Source organism: Nerophis ophidion, linkage group LG09 (genome assembly GCF_033978795.1).
Source record: "Nerophis ophidion isolate RoL-2023_Sa linkage group LG09, RoL_Noph_v1.0, whole genome shotgun sequence".
Classification (NCBI taxonomy): domain Eukaryota; kingdom Metazoa; phylum Chordata; class Actinopteri; order Syngnathiformes; family Syngnathidae; genus Nerophis; species Nerophis ophidion.
In genome coordinates this window covers 71,734,693-71,749,704 of record NC_084619.1, presented here as the reverse complement: position 1 = coordinate 71,749,704, position 15,012 = coordinate 71,734,693, and the positions used below count along the sequence as shown (strand labels likewise).

Below are 15,012 nucleotides of genomic sequence, written 5' to 3'. Positions count from 1 at the left end.
ATCTCAAACGGGGATCCCATCATAAAGTCCGCTATCTAAATGTGTTTACAAGGCTGCTCTCCTTTTCTCTTCTACTTTACTCCCATACACAAGGCAAACATACTAGCAGCTACACCACAGCTAAGCACAGGAGCCGGACATGCTGTAATTGCTTTCCTTAATTCAACAACACAGCTGACATGAGTCAATACAAACAATAAACATTTGAAGCACGTGTGTCCAGTAACAAACGTGTCGGCGTCGCTCGACATGAGCTTCATTTAATGACTTATTGTGGCCACTATGTCGCCAAAAACACAATTATTGCTCCACTTGGATTGAAAGACTGCATAAGACGGACTTCTTTCACTTCATGTAGGATGTGTGATCGCTGCTGATCTGGTATCAGATCGATATCAGTATTGGCCAGTACACAAGGTGCCGATATCAATATTGTAAAAAAAAAAACACACCCCCAGTGGATATAATCATCCTAACAACCTGAGGCCGCAATATTTAACATATGTTGTTGCTCCATATAAGAAATTGAATCTAGTATTTTTCTATTTACAAAAAAAAAAACAGTCATAAATCAAATGATGTCCTTTTCATCCCAAGCGACAGTTTGTGCTTTATTTCTAGAACACATGTCAGGAAACATTTATGTCCTGTTCCGAAATAATGTTTCACCTTTTTAGACTTTCATAAATGATGACATTTTTAAATTGGCAGTTATTTACTGTATTTGTCCAAGTCTTGTAAAAGTGTCATCTGAAGTTATCTTTAAGATATTTGGTGAGATTTCCTGAAACTCTGCCAAAATTATTTTGCAGAATTAAAAAAAAATAAAAAATTTTGATTGGTGTAAACATTTTAGAAAAGTAATTGTGGAAAAACAATTCAAGACATTTTTATACACATTTTTAATGCACAAAAACCGTTTTTTTTTTGTTTTTTTACACTTTCTCATAATCTTTTACACCTATTTCAGACTTTCACAACTTCTACAGATTTGTCCAACATTTTCTTCACGTTCTCCTCCTGATTTCACCTCTGATGGTTCCGCACCATCCAAGTCATCACTTCCACTTTCACTTTCACTTTCACTTTCACTTTCAGCCAACGAGTGATGTCATGAGTCACTGTCAGCTGACCTCTTTGTGGTCACTGGGTGCTAGTTTGTATGTGTGTGTGTGTGTGTGATGTTTATCTTTATCTTGACCACAGCAACATCTGCCCGCAAGAACACTTGTGTCAAACACTACATCAGCAGTCACACAGGTGCACCATTGATGATGTCACGTGTAACTACTCCACGTTCCTGCTGGCTCCTTGTGCAGTCACACACACACACATACACACACACACACACACACACATGTGATCGTCCCCGTGGAAAAATAAAATCCTCTTCTTCTGTCCCCTCACAGTCTTTAATGCCCCCTTTAGTACTGTTAGGACCGCCACAGTCCTTCAGTCCTGTTAGGACCACCACCGTCCTTCAGTCCTGTTAGGACCACCACAGTCCTTCAGTCCTGTTAGGACCCCCACAGTCCTTCAGTCCTGTTAGGACGACCACAGTCCTTCAGTCCTGTTAGGACCACCACAGTCCTTCAGTCCTGTTAGGACCACCACAGTCCTTCAGTCCTGTTAGGACCGCCACAGTCCTTCAGTCCTGTTAGGACCACCACAAGCAGTGCAGTAGCCACATTAGCATTAGTTAGCTCTCTTTTAGAAACACATCCTGTACATTAACAGACTTTAGAGGCACCTGATGGACACATGAAGCTGCCACAAACGTCTCCCAATTTCCTTATTTACTCCTTTTCAACTGAAACTTAGTTACTCCTTTTCAACAGAAACTTTGTTACGCCTTTTCAACAGAAACTTAGTTACGCCTTTTCAACAGAAACTAAGTTACTCCTTTTCAACAGAAACTTAGTTACTCCTTTTCTACAGAAACTTAGTTACGCCTTTTCAACAGAAACTTAGTTACGCCTTTTCAACAGAAACTTAGTTACTCCTTTTCAACAGAAACTTAGTTACGCCTTTTCAACAGAAACTTAGTTACTCCTTTTCAACAGAAACTTAGTTACGCCTTTTCAACAGATACTAAGTTACTCATTTTCAACAGAAACTTAGTGACTCCTTTTCAACAGAAACTAAGTTACTCCTTTTCAACAGAAACTTTGTTACGCCTTTTCAACAGAAACTTAGTTACTCCTTTTCAAAGGAAACTAAGTTACTCCTTTTCAACAGAAACTTTGTTACTCCTTTTCAACAGAAACTTAGTTACGCCTTTTCAACAGAAACTAAGTTACGCCTTTTCAACAGAAACTTAGTTACTCCTTTTCAACAGAAACTTAGTTATGCCTTTTCAACAGAAACTAAGTTACTCCTTTTCAATAGAAACTTAGTTACTCCTTTTCAACAGAAACTTAGTTACGCCTTTTCAACAGAAACTTACTTACTCCTTTTCAACAGAAACTTAGTTACGCCTTTTCAACAGAAACTAAGTTACTCCTTTTGAACCGAAACTAAGTTACTCATTTTCAAAAGAAACTTAGTTACGCCTTTTCAACAGAAACTAAGTTACTCATTTTCAACAGAAACTTAGTTACTCCTTTTCAACAGAAACTTAGCTACTCCTTTTCAACAGAAACTTAGTTACAGAAACTAAGTTACTCCTTTTCAACAGAAACTTAGTTACTCCTTTTCAACAGAAACTTAGTTACGCCTTTTCAACAGAAACTAAGTTACTCCTTTTCAACAGAAACTTAGTTACTCCTTTTCAACAGAAACTTAGTTACGCATTTTCAACAGAAACTTAGTTACGCCTTTTCAACAGAAACTTAGTTACGCCTTTTCGACAGAAACTTAGTTACGCCTTTTCAACAGAAGCTAAGTTACTCCTTTTCAACAGAAACTTAGTTACTCCTTTTCAACAGAAAATTAGTTACGCCTTTTCAACAGAAACTTAGTTACGCCTTTTCAACAGAAACTTAATTACGCCTTTTCAACAGAAACTTAGTTACTCCTTTTCAACAGAAACTTAGTTACTCCTTTTCAACAGAAACCAAGTTACTCCTTTTCAACAGAAACTTAGTTACGCCTTTTCAACAGAAACTAAGTTACTCCTTTTCAACAGAAACTTAGTTACGCCTTTTCAACAGAAACTTAGTTACGCCTTTTCAACAGAAACTTATGTACGCCTTTTCAACAGAAACTTAGTTATGCCTTTTCAACAGAAACTTACTTACTCCTTTTCAACAGAAACTTAGTTACGCCTTTTCAACAGAAAGATGTCAGTTCAAATCCCGTTTGGAGTGGAATTGTCAGAAATGTCAAGTATGTGAATGTGTTGTCCTGCAGGTAGAGCAGCTGTACACCTGGGCCACGGTGGGCCTGCCAGTGTCCTCACACCTGTGGGAGCTCTATGGGGGGAGAACCCTGCAGAACTCTACTTCACCTGTGCAGAACAAGACCGCTGCAGGAGCAAAGCCACACCTGCAGGTAGGTCACCTGCACACCACATGACCACCTCACCTGCAGACAGGTCACCTGCACACCACATGACCACCTCACCTGCAGACAGGTAGACCACACATGAGAGGACAACCTCACCTGCAGACAGGTCACCTGCACACCACATGACCACCTCACCTGCAGACAGGTCACCTGCACACCACATGACCACCTCACCTGCAGACAGGTCACCTGCACACCACATGACCACCTCACCTGCAGACAGGTAGACCACACATGAGAGGACAACTCCGAGATATAAACTACGATGATGGTGTTTATGTTTCATAAATATCAAATGATTGTCAACTTGTGTCATTACACTTTAAGAACTCCCTCCTTCACGTCATTATTTACAGCTTGTCCCTTTCTGGACGTCATTATTTACTCATTTGCAAAATATAAAAAGCACATATTAAAATAGCTTGAGCATGCGATACATTTTTTCACCCGCTAGAGGTCAGGCTTGTCCAGTTTAAAACAGACACGCAACCTCCCTTCATTTTTACAACTATCACAAGTCCAGAATTACAGTAGTTTTCAACAAGCAGGTCTCATAGGTCCCATCATAATGTGTTATTTAAAATAAACAATCTGAACCATTACATTAGTTTTTAACAGGCAGGTCTCATAGGTCCCATCATAATGTGTTATTTAAAATAAACAATCTGAACCATTACATTAGTTTTTAACAGGCAGGTCTCATAGGTCCCATCATAATGTGTTATTTAAAATAAACAATCTGAATCATTACGTTAGTTTTCAACAAGCAGGTCTCATAGGTCCCATCATAATGTGTTATTTAAAATAAACAATCTGAATCATTACAATAGTTTTTAACAAGCAGGTCTCATAGGTCCCATCATAATGTGTTATTTAAAATAAACAATCTGAATCATTACAGTAGTTTTTAACAAGCAGGTCTCATAGGTCCCATCATAATGTGTTATTTAAAATAAACAATCTGAATCATTACAGTAGTTTTTAACAAGCAGGTCTCATAGGTCCCATCATAATGTGTTATTTAAAATAAACAATCTGAATCATTACAGTAGTTTTTAACAAGCAGGTCTCATAGGTCCCATCATAATGTGTTATTTAAAATAAACAATCTGAATCATTACAGTAGTTTTTAACAAGCAGGTCTCATAGGTCCCATCATAATGTGTTATTTAAAATAAACAATCTGAATCATTACATTAGTTTTTAACAAGCAGGTCTCATAGGTCCCATCATAATGTGTTATTTAAAATAAGCAATCTGAATCATTACATTAGTTTTTAACAAGCAGGTCTCATAGGTCCCATCATAATGTGTTATTTAAAACAATCTGAATCATTACATTAGTTTTTAACAAGCAGGTCTCATAGGTCCCATCATAATGTGTTATTTAAAATAAACAATCTGAATCATTACAGTAGTTTTTAACAAGCAGGTCTCATAGGTCCCATCATAATGTGTTATTTAAAATAAACAATCTGAATCATTACATTAGTTTTTAACAAGCAGGTCTCATAGGTCCCATCATAATGTGTTATTTAAAATAAACAATCTGAATCATTACATTAGTTTTTAACAAGCAGGTCTCATAGGTCCCATCATAATGTGTTATTTAAAACAAGCATTCTCTGAATGCTTGTTTAAATATATATATATATTTTTTTACTTTGCGTCTTATAACTTTCAGAAAGACATTTTTAGAGAATAAATACAACCTTAAAAAAGATTTTAGGATTTTTAAACACATATACCTTTTTACCTTTTAAATTCCTTCCTCTTCATTCCTGACGATTTAAATCAATGTTCAAGTAAATTTATTTTTTTTATTGTAAAGAATAAATACATTTTAATTTAATTCTTCATTTTAGCTTCTGTTTTTGTGACGAAGAATATTTGTGAAATATTTCCTCAAACTTATTATGAATAAAATTCCCCCCAAAAATTATTCTGGCAAATCTAAAAAAATCTGTAGAATCAAATTTAAATCTTATTTCAAAGTCTTTTGAATTTAAAAAAAAAAAAAAGTTGTTCTGGAAAATCTAGAAGAAATAATGATTTGTCTTTGTTAGAAATATAGCTTGGTCCAATTTGTTATATATTCTAACAAAGTCACAGATTGGATTTTAACTTATTTAAAACATGTCATCAAAATTCAAAAATGTATCTTAATCAGGAAAAGTTATTAATGATGTTCCATAAATTCCTTTTTTTTTTTTTTTTTTCAAAAAATTTGAATAAGCTAGTTTTCCTCTTAATTTGAATTTTGAATTTTAAAGAGTCGAAATTGAAGATAAACTATGTGTCAAAATGTAATTTTCATTTTTTTGGTGTTTTCTCCTTGTTTAAATCGTTCAATTAAGTGTTTTTTTTCATCATTTATTCTCAAAGGAAAAACCTTACATAAAGGAAAAAAAATGTACGACAGAATGACTGACAGAAATATCTGATAGAGTCTAGACATGATGGACTTAGTTGTCCATGAGGTCTGATAGAGTCTAGACATGATGGACTTAGTTGACCATGAGGTCTGATGAAGTCTAGACATGATGGACTTAGTTGTCCATGAGGTCTGATGAAGTCTAGACATGATGGACTTAGTTGTCCATGAGGTCTGATGAAGTCTAGACATGATGGACTTAGTTGTCCATGAGGTCTGATGAAGTATAGACATGATGGACTTAGTTGACCATGAAGTCTGATGGAGTCTAGATATGATGGACTTAGTTGTCCATGAGGTCTGATAGAGTCTAGACATGATGGACTTAGTTGACCATGAAGTCTGATGGAGTCTAGATATGATGGACTTAGTTGTCCATGAGGTCTGATAGAGTCTAGACATGATGGACTTAGTTGACCATGAAGTCTGATAGAGTCTAGACATGATGGACTTAGTTGACCATGAAGTCTGATGGAGTCTAGATATGATGGACTTAGTTGTCCATGAGGTCTGATAGAGTCTAGACATGATGGATTTAGTTGACCGTGAGGTCTGATGGAGTCTAGACATGATGGACATAGTTGTCCATGAGGTTTGATGGAGTCTAGACATGATGGACTTAGTTGTCCATGAGGTCTGATATAATCAAGACATGATGGACTTAGTTGGTCATGAGGTCTGATGGAGTCTAGACATGATGGATTTAGTTGACCGTGAGGTCTGATGGAGTCTAGACATGATGGACATAGTTGTCCATGAGGTTTGATGGAGTCTAGACATGATGGACTTAGTTGTCCATGAGGTCTGATATAATCAAGACATGATGGACTTAGTTGACCATCAGGTCTGATATAATCAAGACATGATGGACTTAGTTGGTCATGAGGTCTGATGGAGTCTAGACATGATGGACTTAGTTGACCATGAGGTCTGATGAAGTCTAGGCATGATGGACTTAGTTGACCACAAGGTCTGATAGAGTCTAAACATGATGGACTTAATTGTCCATGAGGTCTGATGAAGTCTAGACATGATGGACTTAGTTGACCATGAGGTCTGATATAGTCAAGACATGATGGACTTAGTTGACCATGAGGTCTGATGGAGTCTAGACATGATGGACTTAGTTGTCCATGAGGTCTGATGGAGTCTAGACATGATGGACTTAGTTGACCATGAGGTCTGATATAGTCAAGACATGATGGACTTAGTTGACCACAAGGTCTGATAGAGTCTAAACATGATGGACTTAATTGTCCATGAGGTCTGATGAAGTCTAGACATGATGGACTTAGTTGACCATGAGGTCTGATATAGTCAAGACATGATGGACTTAGTTGACCATGAGGTCTGATGGAGTCTAGACATGATGGACTTAGTTGACCATGAGGTCTGATGGAGGCTAGACATGACGGACTTAGTTGACCATGAGGTCTGATGAAGTGTAAACATGATCGACTTAGTGGTCCATGAGGTCTGATGGAGTCTAGACATGATGGACTTAGTTGTCCATGAGGTCTGATGGAGTCAAGACATGATGGACTTAGTTGTCCATGAGGTCTGATGGAGTCTAGATATGATGGACTTAGTTGTCCATGAGGTCTGATAGAGTCTAGACATGATGGACTTAGTTGTCCATGAGGTCTGATGAAGTCTAGATATGATGGACTTAGTTGTCCATGAGGTCTGATAGAGTCTAGACATGATGGACTTAGTTGTCCATGAGGTCTGATGAAGTCTAGACATGATGGACTTAGTTGTCCATGAGGTCTGATAGAGTCTAGACATGATGGATTTAGTTGACCATGAGGTCTGATGAAGTCTAGATATGATGGACTTAGTTGTCCATGAGGTCTGATAGAGTCTAGACATGATGGATTTAGTTGACCGTGAGGTCTGATGGAGTCTAGACATGATGGATTTAGTTGACCGTGAGGTCTGATGGAGTCTAGACATGATGGACTTAGTTGTCCATGAGGTCTGATGGAGTCAAGACATGATGGACTTAGTTGTCCATGAGGTCTGATGGAGTCTAGACATGATGGACTTAGTTGTCCATGAGGTCTGATAGAGTCTAGACATGATGGACTTAGTTGTCCATGAGGTCTGATGAAGTCTAGACATGATGGACTTAGTTGTCCATGAGGTCTGATAGAGTCTAGACATGATGGATTTAGTTGACCGTGAGGTCTGATGGAGTCTAGACATGATGGATTTAGTTGACCGTGAGGTCTGATGGAGTCTAGACATGATGGACTTAGTTGACCATGAGGTCTGATGAAGTCTAGATATGATGGACTTAGTTGTCCATGAGGTCTGATAGAGTCTAGACATGATGGATTTAGTTGACCGTGAGGTCTGATGGAGTCTAGACATGATGGATTTAGTTGACCGTGAGGTCTGATGGAGTCTAGACATGATGGACTTAGTTGACCATGAGGTCTGATGAAGTCTAGACATGATGGACTTAATTGTCCATGAGGTCTGATGAAGTCTAGACATGATGGACTTAGTTGACCATGAGGTCTGATGAAGTCTAGACATGATGGACTTAGTTGACCATGAGGTCTGATGAAGTCTAGACATGATGGACTTAGTTGACCACAAGGTCTGATAGAGTCTAAACATGATGGACTTAATTGTCCATGAGGTCTGATGAAGTCTAGACATGATGGACTTAGTTGTCCATGAGGTCTGATGGAGTCTAGACATGATGGACTTAGTTGACCATGAGGTCTGATATAGTCAAGACATGATGGACTTAGTTGACCACAAGGTCTGATAGAGTCTAAACATGATGGACTTAATTGTCCATGAGGTCTGATGACGTCTAGACATGATGGACTTAGTTGTCCATGAGGTCTGATGGAGTCTAGACATGATGGACTTAGTTGACCATGAGGTCTGATATAGTCAAGACATGATGGACTTAGTTGACCATGAGGTCTGATGGAGTCTAGACATGATGGACTTAGTTGTCCATGAGGTCTGATGGTGTCTAGACATGATTGACTTAGTTGTCCATGAGGTCTGATGGTGTCTAGACATGATGGACTTAGTTGACCATGAGGTCTGATGGAGTCTAGACATGACGGACTTAGTTGACCATGAGGTCTGATGAAGTGTAAACATGATCGACTTAGTGGTCCATGAGGTCTGATGGAGTCTAGACATGATGGACTTAGTTGACCATGAGGTCTGATGGAGTCTAGACATGACGGACTTAGTTGACCATGAGGTCTGATGAAGTCTAGATATGATGGACTTAGTTGTCCATGAGGTCTGATAGAGTCTAGACATGATGGATTTAGTTGACCGTGAGGTCTGATGGAGTCTAGACATGATGGACTTAGTTGACCATGAGGTCTGATGGAGTCTAGACATGATGGACTTAGTTGACCATGAGGTCTGATGGAGTCTAGACATGATGGACTTAGTTGTCCATGAGGTCTGATGGAGTCTAGACATGATGGATTTAGTTGACCGTGAGGTCTGATGGAGTCCAGACATGATGGACTTAGTTGACTGTGAGGTCTGATGGAGTCCAGACATGATGGACATAGTTGTCCATGAGGTCTGATGGAGTCTAGACATGATGGACATAGTTGTCCATGAGGTCTGATGGAGTCTGGACATGATGGACTTAGTTGTCAATGAGGTCTGATGGAGTGTAGACATGATGGACTTAGTTGTCAATGAGGTCTGATGGAGTCTAGACATGATGGACATAGATGTCCATGAGGTCTGATGGAGTCTGGACATGATGGACTTAGTTGTCAATGAGGTCTGATGGAGTCTAGACATGATGGACTTAGTTGACCATGAGGTCTGATGGAGTCTAGACATGATGGACTTAGTTGACCATGAGGTCTGATGAAGTGTAAACATGATGGACTTAGTTGACCATGAGGTCTGATGAAGTGTAAACATGATGGACTTAGTTGTCCATGAGGTCTGATAGAGTCTAGACATGATGGACTTAATTGTCCATGAGGTCTGATGTAGTCAAGACATGACGGACTTAGTTGACCATGATGTTTGATGGAGTCTAGACATGATGGACTTAGTTGACCATGAGGTCTGATGAAGTGTAGACATGATGGACTTAGTTGTCCATGAGGTCTGATATAGTCTAGACATGATAGACTTAGTTGATCATTATGTTTGATGGAGTCTAGACATGATGCACTTAGTTGTCCATGAGGTCTGATAGAGTCTAGACATGATGGACTTAGTGGTTCATGAGGTCTGATGGAGTCTAGACATGATGGACTTAGTTGTCCATGAGGTCTGATAGAGTCTAGACATAATGGACTTAGTTGACTGAGAGGTCTGAAGGAGTCTAGACATGATGGACTTAGTGGTTCATGAGGTCTGATGGAGTCTAGACATGAAGGACTTAGTTGACCGCCTCTTTCAAGTGGACGGTGTTGGAACACGAGTCTAAGAAGTCTTTTGTTTCCACAGAGCGATCCCAGCAGGTTGAAGTCCGCTCAGTCTTCCTCGGAGGATGAAGGCGGCTTCATATCCCAGCTGGAGAAGACAATCCAGGACCTCCGTGTGAAGGTGGCCGTCCTGCAGAGCCAGCAGCTCAGCGGGGGTCCGGAGGTGTTGGTCCAGACGTCACCAGTGAAGGAGAAGTGGGGAGCTGAGGTGGGATTCATCTGCACTTGTCAGCAGACCGGGACCCCTCCCCCACCGCCCTTACCTGGCCTTGCACCTTGTCCTCCCCCACCTCCACCCCCATTGCCTGGGCCTGCGCCATGTCCCCCTCCACCGCCACCGCCACCGCCCCCTGGTTTCGGCGGTCCGCCCCCACCGCCCCCTCCACCCCCAGGTATGGGCCCCCCCTCCGCCGCCCCCGCCCCCTGGAATGATGGGCCCCCCGCCTCCGCCAGCGCCCCCAGGTCTTGGCCCCCCCCTACCACCGCCACCACCGGGGCCCGTGCTCTCCAAATCGGCGCAGGAAGCGGCCCCCGCCAAGGCCATGGTGGAGCCCCCCAAGCCAATGAAGCCGCTGTACTGGACGCGCATTCAGCTCCACGCTAAGAAGTAAGATGAAGATCTCTCTGCTTGTTCTCCACTTAAGATAAACATCGGCCTCAAGCGCTGTGAGCCAGTAATGATGGCAACCTTGCGGAAAATGATGCAGGCCAGACTCCGTGACCACCATTTGTCTTCCTAAACAAGAACACGTGACCACAATCCACTTCAAGGAGCAGTAGAGTGGAAAGCGAAGTTGCTCCAAATTTCTTCATTTATATCCGATTTATGACACCAAATGACTTATGATCAAAATAGTATCAATCTTACATTTTGAGAGATAATGAGCTAGTCACGTCGTCGCCTGGGGTCGCGCTAGGAACCAGAGATCACTTCCCTATCAACAACAATGCTTATCAGGCAGACTTCGCGAGAGCCAACAATCATTACTTTGGGAACAATTATGAGTATTTTTCAGCCCGAACACAAAGAGGATGAGCAATTCCGTTTCATTGTGACGCTATAGCATTAGCAACATTGTTAACCAAACTAACAATAACAAACCAGAATAAATCAATCACTTCCTGTAATATTTGTCGACCGGCGGGACGCTCACATAATTCCGTTTAGATGAAGATTCAATCCCAATCCTCACATTTTGTGATATGAAAGTGTGGCAGCCTGTGGGTCCACGGCCACGTTTGTCTACTAGCAGGTGAGAGATGCATGAATTTGTTACGACATAGTGGTGCCAAATTGGTCCCTTCGTGGATGCGTCGGCATGAACACAGCAAACGGTAAGTGTAAATGATTTATTACACTTAACAAAAACAGACTATGAAGAAAAACACTGGAGCTAACAAACAAAAATAAACCAAGGGCGCTAGCATGAAAGCTAGGAATAGAAAATACAAAAACTATACTTGGCACGAAGCACACAAAAGAGTAAACAAAAAAAAACATTCAGCATGAAAGCTGGAATATCGAGTGGCTTAGCATAAGAGCTAGCGAGAAAATACATACGGGTAGTAGACAGTCGTGAATGTTGCTCGAAGGCAAATTAGAGTCGCAGAAAGAATGACGAAAAGGGACGGGCTTAAATAGGTGAGTAATCAAAAAGTGACAGGTGTGCAGAAACCGTGATTAGCAGGTGGGATCAATGACTGACTAAACAGGAAGTAAGAGCGTAGAACAACAGAGTGATACAACAACTGGAAGTATAAACCATATGTGGTGATCCAAGTAGCGGATCGCAACAGAATTAGAACTTAGAATTGACTTTTAGCAAAGTTAGTTAAATCAGCCAGTGTCAACAATAGCAGCGTAAGCTAGCATTAGCTCGCTGCTATCAATGCACCACTAAAATAGTCCGTCTGCGTTAGTGCTCGTAATAACAACATCGCTCGTATTTGGTTCATTTCTCAGCTAAATTGAGTATTGTTGGCACTTTCTGGAGGTTTTTAAGAGAGGACCCTCCATCTGTTGACTCAATTGTTACATATTTATTAAGCATTTAAAATGGATAAAAAAATAAAAGAAAAGCATATGTGTTCTTGTCTTGTTACACATGCTTGTATTATCATTAAACACATTTGACTTGTTTACAAAAATGTATCTTTCATAAATAAATAAATATAAATGATATATATATAAATGAGGTAGATCCCCCCGAGTTGGTCAATTGAAAAGTAGCTCGCCTGCAGAAAAAGTGTGGGCACCCCTGCTTTAGAAGGACACAATGCTAGGCCGCTAAAGTCCACTTGTGTGCTCCCTGCAGACCAGCCGGCTCACTGGTGTGGGAGAACATCCAGGAGCCCACCGTGGACTTTGAAGAATTTGTGGAACTCTTCTCCAAAAGTGCTATGAAAGAAAAGAAAAAGCCCATTTCAGACACAATCAGCAAATCCAAAGCCAAGCAGGTATGTGTGGTTTTTATTGTATTTTTTTTGGGGGGGGGTGGATTTTTGTGTTACCTGGGGTGCCTCAAGGTTCACATCTTGTCCCACTTCTTGTCTCATTGGTGGCTACTAAAACTCACTTCTGACGTAAACAGAAGCCAGACCGGAACATGAAAATATGTTTGGGGCTCATTTTAACCTTCATGAAATGCAACGAGAGCGCTAAACAACAACAACAACAACAACAACAACAACAACAACACAGCACTTTTTCTAAAGAAATACACTTTGATTGATTGATTGATAATTACAATCAAGATGCATTCACGAACCTGGGAGACAAGAGAAACGGAGCCTGCTCTGATAAAAGGACAGTCAGGATCAACATTGCCCAGGCTGAGCTCAAAGACGAGAGATTTCAGGCCTCGTGTTTGTTTCTGCTGAACTAGTAAGTGACTTTCAATGCTCGAATGAAAATGCTAATGCTAATGTTAGCTATTGGAAATTTGTGTGGTAGCATTGAATAGCCAACACACTACTTCCTTCCAAAATAACTCTCCCGCCAGTCTTGCTTTGCTTCGGACCTGCATCCGCCCCGATACAATCTTGGTGGTAGCGTCATGTTTGTATTCTTGGTAGTAGTGTCATGTTTGTATTCTTGGTAGTAGTGTCATGTTTGTTTTCTTGGTAGTAGTGTCATGTTTGTATTCTTGGTAGTAGTGTCATGTTTGTATTCTTGGTAGTAGTGTCATGTTTGTTTTCTTGGTAGTAGCGTCATGTTTGTATTCCTGGTAGTAGCGTCATGTTTGTATTCTTGGTAGTAGTGTAATGTTTGTATTCTTGGTAGTAGTGTCATGTTTGTATTCTAGGTAGTTGCGTCATGTTTGTTGTCTTGGTAGTAGTGTCATGTTTGTATTCTTGGTAGTAGCGTCATGTTTGTATTCTTGGTAGTAACGTCATGTTTGTTTTCTTGGTAGTAGCGTCATGTTTGTTTTCTTGGTAGTAGCGTCATGTTTGTATTCTTGGTAGTAGTGTCATGTTTGTATTCTTGGTAGTAGCGTCATGTTTGTATTCTTTGTAGTAATGTCATGTTTGTATTCTTGGTAGTAGTGTCATGTTTGTATTCTTGGTAGTAGCGTCATGTTTGTATTCTTGGTAGTAGCGTCATGTTTGTTGTCTTGGTAGTAGCGTCATGTTTGTATTCTTGGTAGTAGCGTCATGTTTGTATTCTTGGTAGTAACGTCATGTTTGTTTTCTTGGTAGTAGTGTCATGTTTGTTTTCTTGGTAGTAGCGTCATGTTTGTTGTCTTGGTAGTAGCGTCATGTTTGTATTCTTGGTAGTAGCGTCATGTTTGTTGTCTTGGTAGTAGCGTCATGTTTGTTTTCTTGGTAGTAGCGTCATGTTTGTATTCTTGGTAGTAGTGTCATGTTTGTATTCTTGGTAGTAGCGTCATGTTTGTATTCTTGGTAGTAGCGTCATGTTTGTATTCTTGGTAGTAGCGTCATGTTTGTATTCTTGGTAGTAGCCTCATGTTTGTATTCTTGGTAGTAGATCACTAGATCAACTCTCAGGGATCTCTCCACCCTAGATAACTCGATCACCTCCCGAGGACCTCTCCACCTTAGATCAATAGATCACCTCTCAGGGATCTCTCCACCCTTGATAACTAGATCACCTCCTGGGGATCTCTCCACCCTAGATCACTAGATCACCTCTTAGGGATCTCTCCACCTTAGACCACTAGATCACCTCTTAGGGATCTCTCCACCTTAGACCACTAGATCACCTCTCAGGGATCACTCCACCCTTGATAACTAGATCACCTCCTGGGGATCTCTCCACCTTAGATCACTAGATCACCTCCCGGGGATCTCTCCTCCATAGATCACTAGATCACCTCTCAGGGATCTCTCCACCATAGATCACTAGATCACCTCCTGGGGATCTCTCCACCCTTCACACTTCAAAAAGAAGAAGAAAGTCACATTTTGGTGGCTGGATCACATGCACACAAAAAAAGTCACAACAAAAAGCAAGTAAATGGTGACAAAAGCATGTCAAAAGTGACACCAAAAAGCAAAGTAGAGTGGGAAAAACAAATAAATACGACAATAAAAAAGGAATAAAACTACAAAAAAATATGACAATTTTTATTAATTTTTTTCTTTCTTCTCACTTGTTTCCCTTCT

At 40.4% G+C, this 15,012-nt stretch overlaps 1 pseudogene; it reads left to right on the top strand.

The window, feature by feature from the left end:
* Window positions 1-15,012, top strand: part of LOC133559714 (formin-2-like) — a 140,412-nt pseudogene that overhangs the window by 16,857 nt on the left and 108,543 nt on the right.